This window comes from Mytilus californianus, unplaced genomic scaffold (genome assembly GCF_021869535.1).
Source record: "Mytilus californianus isolate M0D057914Y unplaced genomic scaffold, xbMytCali1.0.p SCAF_6, whole genome shotgun sequence".
Taxonomy (NCBI): domain Eukaryota; kingdom Metazoa; phylum Mollusca; class Bivalvia; order Mytilida; family Mytilidae; genus Mytilus; species Mytilus californianus.
Genome location: NW_026262712.1, coordinates 9,944,519 through 9,964,709, shown reverse-complemented (window position 1 = coordinate 9,964,709; position 20,191 = coordinate 9,944,519).

Genomic DNA, 20,191 nt, shown 5'->3' with positions numbered 1-20,191 from the left:
AGGTAACAGTATGATGCACTTATGCATATATGAATGACAAAACTAATATTTGCTAGTGTAATATGGTTATTTTTTCTACTTTTCTTACTAATTTTAATATAATCTGTTTCCGTCATTTATTCTACCTCGTCCGAACTAACTATATAATAAGTATTTGGATTTTGCCCTTTCCAAACTGTTTTAATTCTAATTTTTTTCGTAGAATTGACCCTTGTTTTATCATTGAACTCGTTGTCTCGTACTTTACAAGTATACTCAAAATTGCGTTCTTATCAATGTCAACTTTGCAATATATATCAGTCTACAGATAATGTTTTCCGCCATTTTTATTTTGAAAGACAAGGATGCAATAAGTGTAATTGGAGTTGTTCCGAAACGCGAAAACTTCGCGTGCAAAACATAGATCGTTCGAGTTTGACTTTGGATTGACAGTTGTATTATTATGTAATAATATATATTTTAGGAAAATGTCATAAGACAAATGATTATATAATGTTCATCGAAAATAACACATATTGTCAAACCAGCAATAATTTGAGTTTATTATGCTTTAGCAAAATCCTATGGATCTATGAGTTAAATGGTTCTTTATGTATTTACTTGCTGAATTTAATTTGCGTTTGTATATTCCCTTACAATCAAAATTAAAATAAAATTTCAACCTAAACATGATCCCTGAACCATAAAATTGAGACAACAGTAGCAAGTTCTTACCACCGTAGTTAACAACTAGATGAATTCGTTTGGAAAGGAACACTGTGAAGATACCTATCACAGCATCACATCAAGCAACTTTAACTTTCATCCAAATACATTAAATCAAAATCCGGGAACAATATCCTTAGAGACTTCTATTTTTTTAATCAAATTAACTTTTGTGTTATTTTGAACTTAACAACTCAAGCTGGCTGAAATGCTGGGCAAGTCATTTTTAATCTTGATAATTCATTTTTTTTTTCTCAAAAATGGATTCATTTCATCTTTAATGGGAAAAGCGGTGCTAATTTGTTTCCTTTATGATTAAAAGAATTCGGAGTATAAATTTGTATTCTAAAGTTTTGATGATGGAAATATTTAAATGGTTTGAAGGACTTAAAACAAATGTCAAATGTCAACTGTTGTTAGAATTGTAATTTCCTGTGTCACAACCCAACGGTTAAATGCAGTGTGTAAATCTGATCATCCCTATAATTCTCCTGATGATAGCAAATTGATTGACGTCATGTTTAACTTTGAAGACACGCAAAGAGAAATTTGGTTTGCGCACGGGTCAATAGAAGTCTTGGAACCGGTAGAAGCTGTCACATGCTAACTCAAAAACGACTTCATTTTCATTCTCGCTCAGCGCATGCCTTTTCGGTTGACTGATTGCCAATTTCTTTAAATGAAAATACCACTTTATTAATTCCGTGCGTCCGAAACCCTTTCCTTGATTTTAGCAACTCATACAAATTACTAGTTTACAAGTATAGTTCAGGTCATATAGCGGTGAATTTACTTAAGGATTCTTGTCGTTATCAAGCGAAGTGAAGTCATTTATCACGAAACCGAACTGAATTTATGTACATTTATGACTGGGAGGCACTCTTTATTTTCCGCCACTCAGAAAGAATACTCATTCAGAATGGGAACCTTCCAATTCCTTGACCAGCATAAGAACGCGGACAATATAGAACCCGTTTTCATATTAATCTAATCCTATCAGTTTCGTAGCCAGACTTCCTATCCAAAATTGCAGGAAATTCTCCGTCAACTCCAATTCCCTTATAGGTGGTGTAATTTGCAGTCACGCATGTGCAGTAATATCTAGCTAATGGTCTCTTCTGCTTACTGTACTAGTTGCCAGGCATGCAAAGTAAACATTACTAGTCGTGTTACTTCCGGTCAAATTTCTTGATAAATGACTATTTATATAACGTGACTATCCGTAGATGACATCATAATTAGATGACACCACGAATCCAAAGTTTCATCATTGTGCTTGCCTACACACATGAACGTTTCAGCAATAAAGTTTATCGACAGGTTTAAGGTATTCCTATGGGCACCAATTGCGTCCCTTATAACAGACTTGTTCTTTTTTGTCATAAATCACTGTTATGGCCTAAAACAGTAATGATCTATTTAACGCCATTTGATTGAAAATAATTACAATATTTATCTTTGTCCTTTATATTATTTTCGCATTTAATATTCAAGAGTTCTATGATACTTCAAAAATTTCCAAAAGAAGTTTTAAATCAATTTTGATAGAACATTATTATTATCCGATTTGAATATTTCAAATCTAGAAATCTCAATTTCAGACTGGATACTCCATAAAGAAATACAGTAAAATTGTAACCGTTTAAGTTATTTGTACCGCTGTTTCGATACCTCTGCTTGTGGACTGTAAGTCCCTGAGGGTATCACCAGCCCAGTAGCCAGTGCTAAAATGAAAACGCGGATGTTTGTGTCACTTAAATTTGCTGTAACAAAAATTTTAGAAAAATAATTAAGGAAATGTATCTCTCTCATGGAAAGCTCTGGTTCCTTGCCCGGCTTTGGTTATGTTATTTGTTCTTTTTTGGTTTACTATCTACTTGTTTCTTTGATAAGTGTTATATTTTTCAAATGTTTTTGCCTCAAGTATCACTTGTCGAAATGAGCATCTGGGCCAACTGGTGCAGTAAAATCGGTACCGTATGCAGCTATTAAAACGTATTAGTCCTACTTCTTTGTCGTATAACGCTCATATGTTGGCACTGCAAAACGTTGTGCTTTTGGCAGACATAATTTATCTATTACTGTGTTGTTAACTGGCTATTTCTGTACTGTTCCTCTTATAGATTCGAGTGAAGCTGTATTAGCCCCGAGACTCGATCGAGTCGTGAACCAATACAGCTGATCGAAAATCTATAACAGGGACAATACAGAAATAGCCAATTCATAACACTTTTATGAAATGATTATAATTCTTCGATTAAACTTACCATAAAGAATATACAGACATTCATATTTTAAACTTGTCTTTTTGCAGTCAAGATTGATTTGTGTCAACATTCATGAAATTTGTGATTTCTCGTGCAAGTACTTAATCGATGCAAATTCAAATATTTTTATCTGCCAAATATAAAGTAGCTGGGAAGAATAAATCAGACATTTTAACTATCCGTACTCTTTAACGTCTGCGTTCTGATGATTGATCAACGGAATGAAACAAAGATAATAATCGAAAATGTTACTCGTAAAGACTGTGGAAATTTCCGCTTTAAAGAGTTTTAAAACACAGAATATCATTAAAACTTTTTTGTGTTATTTTATTTTACCAAAAATGATACAAATGTATCTTATGCATCATGTGCATGATGATACGGCCAAAGTTAGATAATGCGTAAAAAAAGAAACAGGAAGTGAACGTCCAATACGGCTTTTTCGGTATTGGACCGGGCGGAAACGCGATATTAACTCATGATTTATATCAACAGGTCGAAGTCATCCGTATTTTACTTGCTGATTTATCAGTATTAGGTTTGATTTGCTCATATCTTTTAAAAATATATGTTATTGACTTTCAACAATATTTCAGTAACTAGGAGCCGTCTTAGATTGGTAGTTTGTTTCTTTTTGTAAGTTTTTTAATCTTCAGTTGGATGTGCTTAGTCAAGTCTTTACTAACTGTAATCATGTTATGCACGCACAGCAATGTTCTAAGTTGGTTGGACAGCTGAGTGCCCGCAAACATGTCAAAACCCATGTTTTAAGTCAGAAGTCAGGATTCTGTACTGCAGTAGTGGTCTTTATTCCTGTATGACATATATGTTTCACTATAATTATTGTTTTTGCATAAATCAGGCAGTTTGTTTTCTCTTTTGAATTTTGTTGACTGAGTGTTAATACGTGGCTTTTGATGCATACATACCTTACCATTTAGACTATTTGTTTTGCTCCATTGTTATTTCAATGTTCTTAATGTATTTATTTATTTATTTATTTGAACATCAATTATCTACTGTTTCCTTTAATTGATATCGATTTTCACGTATTCAAGTAGTTATACAACCAAGTTTGAACGTTCCTCATAATGTTTATTAAGAGAAACGCGTTAAACGCACCAAGTCTTATTTTCATTATTGGTCAATTTATTTTATAAACAAGCAAATGTTAAGTCAAAAATTAAGAAACAAGTTTCACTATCAATTACTGAACTGCTTACACATCAGTTTATAAAACTAATGTGTCTTCTTAATCAAACATACATGTAACAGTTAGTTTAGCTCAACCATGTCAGAGTTGTATATTTGCGGTGGCAAAATGTAAATAAAATGTACACATACCCACAGATAAGTTAAACACTTGATAACATTCTATAAAATCTAACGATATAGGTATATGTCAATATTTGAATATTGATATTTTATGGGCATTGTGGTATAAAACATTTTCGAAAACTAATCGATACAGACACGTTACACCTATGCCTTAGACGACAGGTAACATTTTGATAAGGGTCATCTCAAATTACGATGATCACAAGTAGATGTACAAAAAATTATTTCATCATTCAAAAATTTCAATACCCCAATTTCTCTCACATTAACGAAAAGCTGGTCTTGTATACATTTACACTATTTTGAAACTGTATTTTCCGTAAGTTTTATTCGAAAAATCCAATCAATATACAATTCTGAAAATGTCGACATTTTGACAAACCTCCTCTATTTTTAGTCCGCGTATGATATAATGGTCGTATATGTTTGGATAGACGAATTTTCGAAAATGTCTGAGATATTATTTGAGAATAGCTGAATTAGATTCTTTGGACGTCTTTCTGTAAATTTATAATTTGTGAAGGACAACATAATTGAGACCGACTGTTGTACTTTGAATGACTCATATTGTAAATACGTAATTTTATTTTGATTTATGTTATGGTAAGTTTAATAAATAAATGATAACTATGTTTAAATAAGATTAAACAACATCGTTTTTTACAAATATTGCAGCACAAAAAATGATCTTCATCGTTATCAATCTTTTTCTTTAATGAAATAATACGATGTTGAAATTCCTTTGTGTTAAAATACACCCATTCTTACATATACTTGTTTCTTTTAAATCTTACTGAACGTTCTCCAATAGAACTCAAATCTTGTCTTAAATGTGTACCTATGCATAGTATAGTAATAAAAGATATACACAGCCCCTAAAACTAATGACCAAATCTTAAAACAACTGCTATTTCTTTCTGAGAATGCCAGTCAATCACGTTAGGTAACTTTAACCAGACTCTTGCCTTATCCTCCTACTTGGGATCATTCTATTTCAACCATTAGAAATGTAAGCAGTTTAAGTTATCGATGTCGTGGTTAAACAGATGCTCATTGGGAGCTTCTTAATGCTATACCAAATATACCCATTTAGAAAATTTATGGCATTGGATCTTGGGTTCCTTAATATATCTCAACTTCTTACTTTATTTGTACTTATAACTTTTTTAATCGAGCGTCATTGATGAGTCTTTTGTTGATGAAACGTCGTCAGGCGCACAATCTTAAAAGCCTGTCATCCTTGATGACTTTTGGGAGGTCATCACAATATTGGAGACCACAGATTGAACTTTTGAAAAAAACATTGAAAATTATTTATGGCAAGTGTGAGCTTTTTTCATAATTTGGAAATCGTCGTTTTTTAACTTTTATAAATATAATTCCCTCTGAAACTACATGAACAATTTGAGCTAAACTTGGCTACAATTTTCATAAGGGAATTTGTTCTTTTAAGCTTTTTCTTATCAACTGGGAGCCTAGGCACAATATGTAACAGTTTATTGGTTAATGTAAGTTATACATAGAGACAATCAATAAAAAGGATATGCAAAATAGTACTACAAATATTGCAACATGGCCGAAACCGTCAGTTCACTCCGATTCCTTTGAATGACGATTTTTGTCTGTTTTGTGACGAAAATATAAAAATACATGTATGGGAGAAAGTTTGAATAGAAAAAATGATCAGTAAAAAAAATCAATGTAAAAATATTTCAGCATGGCCAAACTCATCAGTCAACACCTTATCTTATCGACATATTGCCCTTGAACTAGTTTTGACCTAATTTTTTTTTAGGAAAGTAAGTCAACATGGAAGAAATCATCAAGCGAATAGAAGTTAGTACCCATAGATGACAATTTGCACAATTTTGTTGCGGAAACTATTGTTTAGAGAGAGAAACTGTAAATTATAATTATTTGATCTAAAATTAGTAGAAATGATACAATCGCAAGTAACCTCTTTACGAATTTATTGTTCTAAACCAATGACTTTTTTTGCCAATTTTATTTGTTCTCGTAATATTTTAAAAAGTATGACTGACTTTTAACAGCAGAAACGATCAGTAACACAGGTACAAATAAGTCAAAATTAATGAAATCGTCAATCAACTTCTAACAGGACTTTGTACCCCTGAATCATATTCTTAATCCCGTTTCATTGTTGCTTATTATCTTTCATTGATAAAAAGAACTACCTCCGGGAACTCATGTTTGTTGATGTTACGAAAAGGATATAAGCCGATAACAGTACATTCTGTAAAATATTGTACAGGTTTGAGGCAGCAGGCCGAAGACCCATCCAATATTTTACAGAATGGACTGTTGGAGGCTAACAGAAATGTTACAGAATGGACTGATAGATGCTTTTAAGAAGAAAAAAAACTTGTGTGTAAGCAGTCTGTAGTCACTTATTGATATACTTCTCACTATTTCAGGAAAAGATGTCGTATTAAGTATAAGTAAAACATGATCAATGTCGAGAAGCCAAACGAAAAAAATGATAATGTATAAGATATCTACCAAACACAATAACCCCTGAATAAACGAATATACAAAATTCAAGCCTGATTTATACTGACAAAAAACAAAAAACAAATGACGACGGCGTCCCTGTCAACAGAAGAAGAAAATTATGTGAGAATGAGCCTGTTACTTACTGGGGTTTCTCCACGTCTTTGATAGTGAATTTGCACCAAAATGCCTTGATGTCTCAATAAAGAAGGAGTATACCAAACTGAAAGACCTTCAATTGAAACAGAGAATAAACCAGTCTTAGTAGAATCTACTGTTCCCAAGATATCCTGGTTAGTAAAAATGTAAATATGACAAACAATAGATTTAGGTTAATGTCAATGAGACAGCAACTCATTATCATAAAAGATTGAACAGGTCACTGATCCAGTTCAAATGTATAGTTTTCTACAAAAGTCAGGTGTTTTCACAATATTTCATGATTTAAATTTGTTTTTCGAATATAAAAAAGAGAAAAAATTTAAACAGTAACAATCAAAAGTTTTATACCTTCCCTTGAGAAATTGCTCTCTTGACACAACTGCATTTTATGCAAAATATTGTAGAATGTCGAATGTGCAATGAAAGGGTGTCAAACAACCATGGCATGGTGGTGTTAATTAGTTTAAAGCTATGATTATTTGTGATTTTGAAAAAGGTTGAATTTTCTATAATTTTTTTTTAGAGTCTTACATTTAGTTTTAGGAGGAGTTTATTTGCCCATGGTAGGGGTCCAGTTACCTTGCATGAGAACATGTGTTTTTGTTATAATTTTTTTTAATTTGTCTTTATTTCAAGATAATTACTGGAGTAGATGCGAAGATGAAGTAGTTTTTATATTATCCCGACGCCTATTATGCGACGAAAGGTGTTGTTATTCTTTATAAAGTTCCTTACAATTCAACTAATATTTTTGGGGAAAAACATGGCTAAGAAAGGTCAATAATCTTTATAAACAAATGTGTTTGATGCAATATACTCTTTGCGACATTGTAACAAGATAGAGTATTTTGAACGCTATGATATTTTGACATTAAGAAGAAATGTGTTGAATAATTATTCGAACGCATTTTATGTGATAAGAATAAAAGCCTGAAACATTTCTAAAAGCTATCTTTACCATTTTTTTTTTAAATGATAATGATATCAGTACGTTTCAGAGCATTGGTATTTAAACTTCTACGCATGGGAAACTCTCTCCAACATATAATTTTCTCGACATTAGTATTTTGATCACAAATATGAGAAATTGACCCCTTGAAATGTCAAAATCGCACACTAACATAGCATTTGAAATTCTGTATATAGTTTTTTGTTCCTACAACATTTTCGAAGGGGTATTTCAACACTTTCTCTTTACTAATGTGCAAGAAAGATTCAAATAACTATCCCTGTCAAAGAAAATATGTTTTTAGATTGTATCATTCGTTTCTGTTTGCCTCGGGTTCAGAAGCAAATAATTCGCGCATGTTGAGGACGAGTAGGAATTAACAATTAAAACAATACGTAGGTTCTAAAAGGTAAAGGTCGCTTTGGATGAAGGGCAGATAATTTGAACTGCCACTTCAAACTGTTCGTTGGGAAATTTGGCTAATCTGTATGTGTTTATAGTTAATTACGTGGTTTGAATTTTCTTTTCATTTCCCTTGACATTTACGAAACGACTTCCATGTCTACTTTCACTTAAAATTATTAAATAAAAATAGCCCTTACATTTACGAGACGACTTTCAATGTCAACTTTCACAAAATCTTATCAAATAAAAATAGGCCTTGCTAATTTGTGTGGGTTCGAAGTGCATTTCTGAATTATTTTTCATCAGAAACGCCGAAACCCAAACATTTGAAGACAAAGGAAGTAAAAATGTTTACAAATAAATAAAGACACAATTAATAATCCTTACACCTAGAACAAAACTTATCCTGACAAATTGTCGATTTTTGGTGATAAAATGTTTGTATATTGCCTTTACCGGTACTAGTATTTATCACAAGTTCCATATATAACTGATCTTTATTGCAATCAAGTTACCAACAGTTAAGCTTATTCATCTAGACTTCTAGTGATTCAATTGTTTTTGTATTGTACAATGTTATGCTTTTCCAATATAACATATGACGTCTATACCGTACTGGTTGTTATTTTAGTTTGGGAAAACGTATTCCAATAATGATTTTTTTTAGTAAAAAGTAAAATCACAAAAATACTGAACTCCGAGGAAAATTCAAAAAGGAAAGTCCCTAATCATATGGCAAAATCAAAAGCTCAAACACATCAAGCGAGAACTATTTTATCTTTTTTTTGTTTTGTTTGTATCTGTGTTATTTGGTTACTGATTTCATGCTCAAAGAGAAAAGAAATTTGGAAGCATATGTATTTGGATCAATAATTGTAAGTCCATTGCAATCGGAAGATGCCAGTGAAATCACTGACTTATATATTATGTTATCCTTCACTCTAAGATCATAAAACATTTTACATAAAAACTGCAATAAAATAGAAATAATGTTGGGCTCACTGAAGACACTTGCGTATATATCTCTTTGAATTGTAGGTGTCAAAAACAAGTTTAATAACAAAATACCGAACTCCGAGAAAAATTCTAAACGAAAAGTTCTTAAGCAAATGGCAAAATCAAAAGCCCAAACACATCAAACGAAAGGTTAACAACTGTCATACTCCTGACTTAGTTCAGGCATTTTCTTATGTAGAAAATGGTGGATTAAACCTGGTTTTATAGCTAGCTAAACCTCTCACTTATATGACAATTCCATTATATTGACAACGATATATGAACAAAAAAAGCAGCCTTAATAGGTAAAAATGTCATAAATAGGGAAACAGCAGTCAATATCGTGTTTTAATCTTAATCACTATAAAAACAAGCAAACATGTCAACAAAGATAAACAAAAAGGCATATAGACAAACACCTTTAGCAAAAACGAAAGACAAGAATACAAAAAATACAACAGCACAATAACACAATGACGGGATGTACAATTACCGAGCCACGACAAATTGTTATCGCCAAAATAGACTTAACAGTAGAAGTTATAATTTACAAAGACAAATAAAAGAATACCTTAATGCGTTATTAAGAAGATAAACAACGTCAGTACCTAGAATCTATACTTCAAGATCATCGTGCATTGTTTGTGAATTTGATATGGAATATTTATCAACAAGGTTTTGGTATCTGCTAATGAACTTTTACAGAAAAAGGGCGAGACGTTCTTTGACATACGTCATCGTTTCGATTTTGTAAAGAAAATATATGGTTAGGCAGTATTAGAATATGTGTTTCAGACACGTTTTAAATGTTCCAATGTATTAGTATTGTTTTTCTTTTACAGCCCTCACCAGATAATTTAAACCTCTCAGTTTTCATATCATATGTATTCGATTTTTTAATTTCCAGATGTTCCCGATTCAAAAACGTTTGACGTCACGTTGATGATAGCATTACTGAGAAATCTAACTCCCATGACTCCTCCTGCTGGTGGATATGATCGTTTACCATCAACAGTAGAAGTCACACCAGGAGCTGATTTAGCAAGAATCAAATATTACAGGAACTACTTGGCTCATCTGGATGATGGGAAAATAGACACTACATTCTTCAATACTGCATGGACTGATATAACTGGTGTATGTAAAACTATTCGGTTTTGTTAAGATAAATTTAATATATTTTATAGCCTTAAAGGCCACTATGAAATATTGTTATCACCTGGTGTTGAAAATGTTTATAAAATATTCTATTCTCTGTAGCCAATTAAGCAATCTGTGACCAACGCGGCTTTTTCATCCTGAAAGGTTTACTGTAACAGTTATGTTCATTGACATTCACAATACATATTATTAAAAAGAAAATACGACAAAACGGTTAATGAAAAATAAAACTTATGAAGAGCTTATTTCTACCAAATTAAAGTTAAATAATATATATTCATTACAAAAATCTGATTCAAGATTTTGGTTCAGTCTCGATGAAGTAGTAGAGTGAAGATTTTGACTTAGTGACGTTGGTGGCGTCTAAAATTTGTTACGGTAGTGAGTACATCAACTACAAGTGCATCACTCATGATAAGTTAATGATATAATATGAGTACTGATACAAGGAAATGCGTTCTCAGTTTATTTTTGACTTATGAGTTTGAATGTCCCTCTGGTATCTTTCGCCTCTCTTTTTGAAATAACAAAATTTAAATACAAAAAATAAGAAAGTGTTGAAACTGGATTCTAGTCGACGGTAAACACTTGATGAGTTACATGACATTAGCATTTAAAACATTTGAAACAAACATGCCAAATACAAATGTTAAAATAAAAAAAAAAAAAGGCTGATGACAATGTTAAATCACAAAACCAATAAAACAGATATGCAAGTGACTTTTTCCAAAAAGACCCTTCATAAAATACTATTATGCACCATCATTACATACGGCTAATTTGATATATCATTCGAAAGCTATTTAGGACTTTCTGAATTTCCTTGGAAAGACCTTCTGATTTTGTTCTGATTATTTTTTTTCTTCAGTCACTCTTGTTTCTGAGTGTCACTTATATTTCGCAACATGTCGATAAGATATTTGGATTTTGATTAACACTGTTATTGCGTTTTTGAAAATAATCATTTTTAACCGAACACTTTTCCACATGGATGTTAACTCCCGTATACTGTGTTCTTGCTATCGATTCTCATCAGAAACCGTGATAGTTATTGCTTCAAGTTTTTTTACCAGTATGTGCGTTATTTACTCGGAATGATATGTTAAGATTGGACCAAAGCGATCCGGTTACATGTAATAAGATGTATTTCCCTTTTTGTGTTCGACATCATTTGTATGTTAGTATAACTTATAAAACCTAAAGCCATAGCGACCAAGAGGCCGATCACCATTTATAAAGTCTTTTGAATTGATGTCCTTGGGCAATAGCAGGAGATTAATTTTTTTTTTGTTACCTTTTTTTGGCAGCCGATATATTTTGTAACCTTTGTGATTATAAAAATAATTTTAGTATAATAAATTCCGATCATCTTTAAAAGAAAACAAAGTAACAAAATTTCCAGAAAATAGACAACGGAAAGTTGATATGCACTACTTTTATCAAAAGGTGAAAACATAGGGCTGTGTGGCATATTTTCAACATTTATATGCTTCGGACTTTAAACTTGAATTTAAACTAATACTAAAATTCTGAACTATTCCTCTCGTTATTTTGTGTCTTCCTCAGAATTCAATTTTCTCCGCTTCCATGTGTTTTTATACTGATAAAATTCCAAAGTTATGTGTCTATGAGATGAAACATAGAGATTTTATATGGAAACCAGTGCGTAAACAAAACAAAAGATCTATGAATATTATGTATCTCCCCAAAAGAGGCGTGGTCAGTTAAAAAGATGTATTTACAAAGTGCAACCTTTAACTTCTTTTTTTCGAATGGATGAATTAATTAAATGATCAATTCCAGATGTGGTTAAGGCAACAAAGAAGACAATTTTTTATGTAACTTGAATTGAAAATTCATAGAAATTTCGCCTTTTATGAATTAATTCATAATGTATCTATTGATAAGAATTTGTCCGTATATATCTCTTTAAGTGTTAATTCTGAAAATAATAAAACAAAATTGAACGATTTTTATTCATGCTGGCAGTTACAATATATCTTTAATTTTTATTTAATCAAAGATTTGATACCGACTCCTAAATTCAAGTTAAAAGCATACAATCCGTGTGCATTATTTTATTCAAAATGTTTAACTTTTCTAAAAATTGTGTGTTTTAATGTGATATACACTGAACATATTTTTTAAATGTGGAAACAAATTTTGCATATGCATGGCATTTGCATGAGTTGTAATGGTTGGCTGTTAAACGAAATGTATTTTTTGGTCAACACAGATATAAACCTATGTCTAAGAGATGACTGACAAGCAATGTCATTTGTATCGTAATAATTTACATCTAGTACCAAACAGTTTTTGTACAAATCTGAGTTAATGTTTGATAACAAAATAATTACATTTGTAGCATTTGTTTGGTAGTTTTGTACAGAAGTTGAAACCTTAATAAAAATATGTAAGACAAAATTCAAAATATAAAATCTGATGACTGACAGTTTATTAAAGTGTTTTTACCACCTTAAGAATGTTATTTGGCAGATTAAGGATTAACTTTTATTTTCGAAATCAAAAAAGCAAAAAGGTAGTCAAATCTTCTCCTGATCAATATTATCATGATTCAAGTATATGAAAATATCGTTTTACAGATTTCGGAAAAGTCAAGGTTTGTTTTTACCAAAAAAACCTGAATAAAATAGCAAATTCAGGTAGGGTCAACTTTGTCGGATGGAGTTTGAATCTTGGTTTCTTGATAATATATTCATCAATGGTATGAATCCAATATTTTTCAATAGAATCTTTATTTATCAACGAGGAATTTAAAAATTTTAGGTCATTTCAACCTTATAAATAACTACTGAGCTAATGATACCCTCGAGTCTTAACGGTCAACCAGCAATGGTGTCAACCCAGTGCAAGTTACTTAAAATAACACGTAATAGATTGTGTGCATCCAAAGAGCCTTATTTGATTCAACTTCATCAAAACGATAAATCCTGAAAAAAATTCTAACGCCAGGGATATAAACATACATAGAAACATTACGACTACAGTCCACCAGCAGTGGAATCCACCCAGTGTAAATTCCATGCATGTGTCGGAAGAGCTGTTCAGATTTCATCTTCATCAGGAACGCAAAAAATTAAAATAATTTGAACATCAGGGATGTAAACATTTTTAGAAACGTTAAGAACTATATGACCAAAGTGAACCAAAAATTAATTCATCCAAGATCAACATTGCCTGATGAAGTTGGAATAAGTTTTTTAATCATTTCTACATTTATCAACGGGAAATTTTATAGAAGTAGGTGATAAAATATGTCAATACTGTAAAACTGATTATTAAACTGATGATATCATCAGAACTACTAGTTGACCATCAAAGGTATCAACTAAGTGCTAATTAATGTTATTGATCATATAAAAAAATGTCCTAAGCACTAAACAAAACATTTATTTGGGTTAATGGATTAATTGTTCAACAATAATCAAAAATGGTGGATTCATGTCACTTTTGCCAGTTTATAACAATCGTTATCTGTATTATATTGTTTTCTCACTATCTTGTATCTATTGATTCCGTAAAGAACGTATCACTGCATTGACCGGTGTAAATAACTGGATATATTTCAGTTTTTTTGTGCAAATAACATTTTTTACACTTGCTTTTAGCTATTTGTTTATATCTTAAAATATGAGCATATTTTACAATCTTGGATTCTTATATATCTATTACAGGCCATAAATAGATTAGGAGGACAAAAACTGAAAACAAAACCTCTTGATCAGACAAATCAAGAAATAATGATGGACATCAAACGCTCTAATGATGACATCAAAGAATCAAAAGGGTCATTGGAAAATTTGAAGTTGTCACATATTGAAATGAAGCATGCATTGCTAAAGGAAAAATTTCCGACCTCTCAGCAGTTAACAATGGCGTGGAATGTTAGAGGTAAACATTTGCAAGTTACGCTGTCAAGCTAGAAAATGCAGTCAATGCTCGGAGGTTATGTGCAGTCCTTTGCATTAGAAAAAGAGGGGAATGATACGAGGGGGACATTTAAGTCACATAAGTGGAGAGAATTTGAAAATACCATGGCAAAAAGAGAAAGACATCGAAAAGAAAACCAAATGCTACATATAAAGCTGTTACAATTCCAGGGATAAACAATGAGAGGACAAAATGTGAATGTTTAATGTGAAAATGATAATCGGGGTATATCGTTCAAATGATTGGATAAAAAATTTGGCACGTTATTCTATAGCTAAATACTAAGATTTTGGTTTATTATGATCCTTGAATTTCAGGAATAAAAACAGTTATCTATAAGAACAAAATATGATGCAATTCATTGGGGTGTAGTATTATTTCCTATTGATGCAATATAGGAGTTGAGAATTAAGATTTGTACGTATAAGTTATTTTAACTTAACTATCCATGACCATCCCAGTTTTAAACTTTAAGGTCTAACCTTGTCAACAATCTGTTTTATTTTTTGTAATTTAACATTGTAGCACAATTCAACAAAGTTCTAGAAAAATGGAAAAACAAGGGTAGGAAGTTTGAAAGTACACAGGCTCCTTATTATGTATTGAAACATTTACAGGAGAATAGTTGTGTAACCATACCTGCTAGTTCTGAAGTAGGGGAAACTGCCACCCTCCAACGTGAGGCTTTTCAAATGCATGCAGATGGGTACAACATACTGTTAGTGACAGATCCAGGTGACATTGTAAAACATTACAATCCCAACCGTAAAACCTTGTTTGTGATTGATGATTTTTTTGGAAATCTTTCATTAAACCAGACTGAAATCAAATTTCGGGACACAGTAGTATATTGTATAGAACACATTCTTGTAGATATAAAAAAAAAAAAAACTTGTTTGTACTATGTAGGTAACAAGTGTACCAAGATAATAAGTTTTGACACATTATCATTTTTTTTAATTCATCTGTGTGTAATGTATTGTCAAAAACTAAAAAGCAATCAATATCTGCAGTATACCTCGAAACAAAAGCTATTGAGGTTACCGATAATTATGATTTGTACGATTGTTATCAACTTTTATGTACACATAATGGAATTTTATGTGACCGTCATACAATTGAGAGATTTAGCTAGCTTTAAAGTCAGGTTTAATCCACCAGTTTCTACATAAGAAAATGCCTGTACCAAGTCAGAAATATGACAGTTGTTATACATTCGTTTTATGTGTTTTTGGGCTTTTCATTTTGCCTTTTGATTACGGACTTTCAATTTTGAATTTTCCTCGAAGTTCGGTAATTTTGTTATTCTACTCTTCTTATTTTGGCATGCATGCATGTATGCATGACCATACAGAAAGAGCAAAACGAATATTAGATAAAGGACCAGATTATTATAATGGTGACACAAAGGATCGGTTACCTTTAAATATGGGTTGTAAATATGTTCACACAGAAAAGAAAAAAAAACTGAGGATGTTGTTTTACAACGGAATAGACCATGATAAATATGACTCAAGAGGCCGGTCACCACTAATGAAGACGTGTGGACAAGGTTATAGCAATATAGTAAGAATGTTGTTACACAAAGGAGCAGACTATGACAAATGTAACGCAGGAGGCGAGTCACATTAAATGAAGGCGTGTAGAAAGAGTTAGAATGTTGTTACACAAAGGAGCAGACTATGACAAATGTGACGCAGGAGGCGAGTCACATTAAATGAAGGCGTGTAGAAAGAGCTAGAATGTTGTTACACAAAGGAGCAGACTATGACAAATGTGACGCAGGAGGCGAGTCACATTAAATGAAGGCGTGTAGAAAGAGTTAGAATGTTGTTACACAATGGAGCAGACTATGACAAATGTAACGCAGGAGGCGAGTCACATTAAATGAAGGCGTGTAGAAAGAGTTAGAATGTTGTTACACAAAGGAGCAGACTATGACAAATGTAACGCAGGAGGCGAGTCACATTAAATGAAGGCGTGTAGAAAGAGTTAGAATGTTGTTACACAAAGGAGCAGACTATGACAAATGTAACGCAGGAGGCGAGTCACATTAAATGAAGGCGTGTAGAAAGAGTTAGAATGTTGTTACACAAAGGAGCAGACTATGACAAATGTAACGCAGGAGGCGAGTCACATTAAATGAAGGCGTGTAGAAAGAGTTAGAATGTTGTTACACAATGGAGCAGACTATGACAAATGTAACGCAGGAGGCGAGTCACATTAAATGAAGGCGTGTAGAAAGAGTTAGAATGTTGTTACATAAAGGAGCAGACTATGACAAATGTGACGGAGGAGGCGAGTCACATTAAATGAAGGCGTGTAGAAAGAGTTAGAATGTTGTTACACAATGGAGCAGACTATGACAAATGTGACGCAGGAGGCGAGTCACATTAAATGAAGGCGTGTGGAAAGAGTTAGAATGTTGTTACACACTGGAGCAGACTATGACAAATGTAACGCAGGAGGCGAGTCACATTAAATGAAGGCGTGTAGAAAGAGTTAGAATGTTGTTACACAAAGGAGCAGACTATGACAAATGTAACGCAGGAGGCGAGTCACATTAAATGAAGGCGTGTAGAAAGAGTTAGAATGTTGTTACACAATGGAGCAGACTATGACAAATGAAACGCAGGAGGCGAGTCACATTAAATGAAGGCGTGTAGAAAGAGTTAGAATGTTGTTACACACTGGAGCAGACTATGACAAATGTAACGCAGGAGGCGAGTCACATTAAATGAAGGCGTGTAGAAAGAGTTAGAATGTTGTTACACAATGGAGCAGACTATGACAAATGTAACGCAGGAGGCGAGTCACATTAAATGAAGGCGTGTAGAAAGAGTTAGAATGTTGTTACACACTGGAGCAGACTATGACAAATTTAACGCAGGAGGCGAGTCACATTAAATGAAGGCGTGTAGAAAGAGTTAGAATGTTGTTACACACTGGAGCAGACTATGACAAATGTAACGCAGGAGGCGAGTCACATTAAATGAAGGCGTGTAGAAAGAGTTAGAATGTTGTTACACACTGGAGCAAACTATGACAAATGTAACGCAGGAGGCGAGTCACATTAAATGAAGGCGTGTAGAAAGAGTTAGAATGTTGTTACACAATGGAGCAGGCTATGACAAATGTAACGCAGGAGGCGAGTCACATTAAATGAAGGCGTGTAGAAAGAGTTAGAATGTTGTTACACACTGGAGCAGACTATGACAAATGTGACGCAGGAGGCGAGTCACCTTAAATGAAGGCGTGTAGAAAGAGTTAGAATGTTGTTACACAATGGAGCAGACTATGACAAATGTAACGCAGGAGGCGAGTCACATTAAATGAAGGCGTGTAGAAAGAGTTAGAATGTTGTTACAAAATGGAGCAGACTATGACAAATGTAACGCAGGAGGCGAGTCACATTAAATGAAGGCGTGTAGAAAGAGTTAGAATGTTGTTACACAATGGAGCAGACTATGACAAATGTAACGCAGGAGGCGAGTCACATTAAATGAAGGCGTGTAGAAAGAGTTAGAATGTTGTTACACACTGGAGCAGACTATGACAAATGTGACGCAGGAGGCGAGTCACCTTAAATGAAGGCGTGTAGAAAGAGTTAGAATGTTGTTACACACTGGAGCAGACTATGACAAATGTAACGCAGGAGGCGAGTCACCTTAAATGAAGGCGTGTAGAAAGAGTTAGAATGTTTTTACACACTGGAGCAGACTATGACAAATGTGACGCAAATAAACAGTCATAATTAATGAAAGCATGTAGACAAGGTCATTCAGAAGACAAGGTCATTCAGAAGACAAGGTCATTCAGATATAGTTAGGATGCTGATAGACAGAGACGCATATTATAATTAACATTATGACAAATGGATCCAGTCACCTGTATTGTTGGCTAGTAGAACTCGTCAAATAGAAACAGTGCAAATGTTGTTGGACAAAGGAGCAGATTATAATACGTGTGACCATCTTGGGCAGACGCCGATACTAATGGCCTGTAAAACTTACCAAACAAAAGTAGTAAGAATCTTGTTGGACCAAGGAGCAGATTATAATGCATGTGACAATTTTGGGCAGACACCGATACTGAAGGCTTGTAAAACTGGTAAAACAGAACTCGTAAAAATGTTGTTGGACAGAGAAGCAGATTATAGAATATGTGACAAGTATGGACAAACGCCTATAAAGATGGCTGACAAATACTGTCATTTAGCAGTTTTGCGGATGTTGTTAGACAAAGTTAATGTGTAAGATTTTTAATCTTCATTTGCTAATGTTGTATTTGTCATATTGAAAAGGAGAGACCGTAGAAATCATTAACGGTACAAATTCCACTGCAACAGATGTCAACTTCTGCACTTATTATTTGTTCGGCGATTTAAGAGTCTAACACATTGGATATTCCAAAATCTAATACAAACGTTAAAAACAATATTACCCCCCCCCCCCCCCTAAAAAAGCACAAGCATAGCAAAAACCGGACAAAGAACCAGAGCAATGCAAAAGGAGATATACCCTTTAATGTTTGACTATAAATAGAACTGAAACAGATAAAGAATATGCACATCAATAACATAATATTTCTGTTCAAGGAAACAATGAATTTGTATTCAATGATCATCAATGTCCGACAGTTAAAGTAGAATCATGAATCAATACCACTATATTTTTTACTTTATATAAGATTTACAATATAAGAAGTGCTGATACAATGACGAAATAATGATTGTAATTTGTTTCATATCTAGAAAGTTGCTTTACTTTCAATGTTATGGTTGTTTTTTAATGCCTGTGGCTGGTTAAAATATATGCTATATCCTTTTTTTCAATTATTATCATTAAAGATGTTGATTTGGATATATATGTATGTGTTTAAGTACGTCTATGTTTTCCTTCAATGGGATGGAATATGAGGATTCACCGACTGTAATACGTATATTTTGGTCAGTTATTCTCCCGTGCTGTACAAGCATATATAAGAATAAATGAAGTGCGGAATATGTTTTTATGATATTCAGTATTTATCCTGCAATTAGCCATCTATTATACAAATAACAGGTATACAAATAAATTTTTGCTTTATTTGTACATGTACAAATAAAGCCTCCTGTTACCCCACTTCCATGTTGAGCAAGCGGTAATATGAATATTTCTGTTTCCGAACCAGTTCATTTTGGGGTTCTCTTCGCGGTCCGCGTTTCAACCATGTCGATTTCATTGAGAAATTAGAGACAATGATTTAGATTTTAATAACTGAAGTTTCAAGTGTTGGGAGTAATTTCAGGATAAACACAATATATGTACATTGTCGGAAATATAAAATTTATTTGTACTCGCTTTGAAACAGGAGAAAAGCTCGGTGGAGCCTCGCTTTTCGTCCTGTTTCTAAAGCTCATACAAATAAATTTTATATTTTCCGACAACATACATATATTGTATATTTATAGAGTAATGAACATACATTTTTAGTTTAAGATTTATAACGATGATTGATTAACATGTGTCACGATTCACTTTATATATGGTACTGATAGTTCGAACATCGATAAAATATTATTCATTTTGTCGCGTTATTCCAATATAGTTAATTATCTAAATATTAAAGTAGAATATTTACTCAGCATTATGAATAATTTGGGTTGTTGCATTCAATCAACAGTTTGAAAATCAATAGTCCAAACTCATATAATGTGCTTCTTTTGTGATTTGCAACATCAAATTGCTTTCCGGTTCAAAATGTC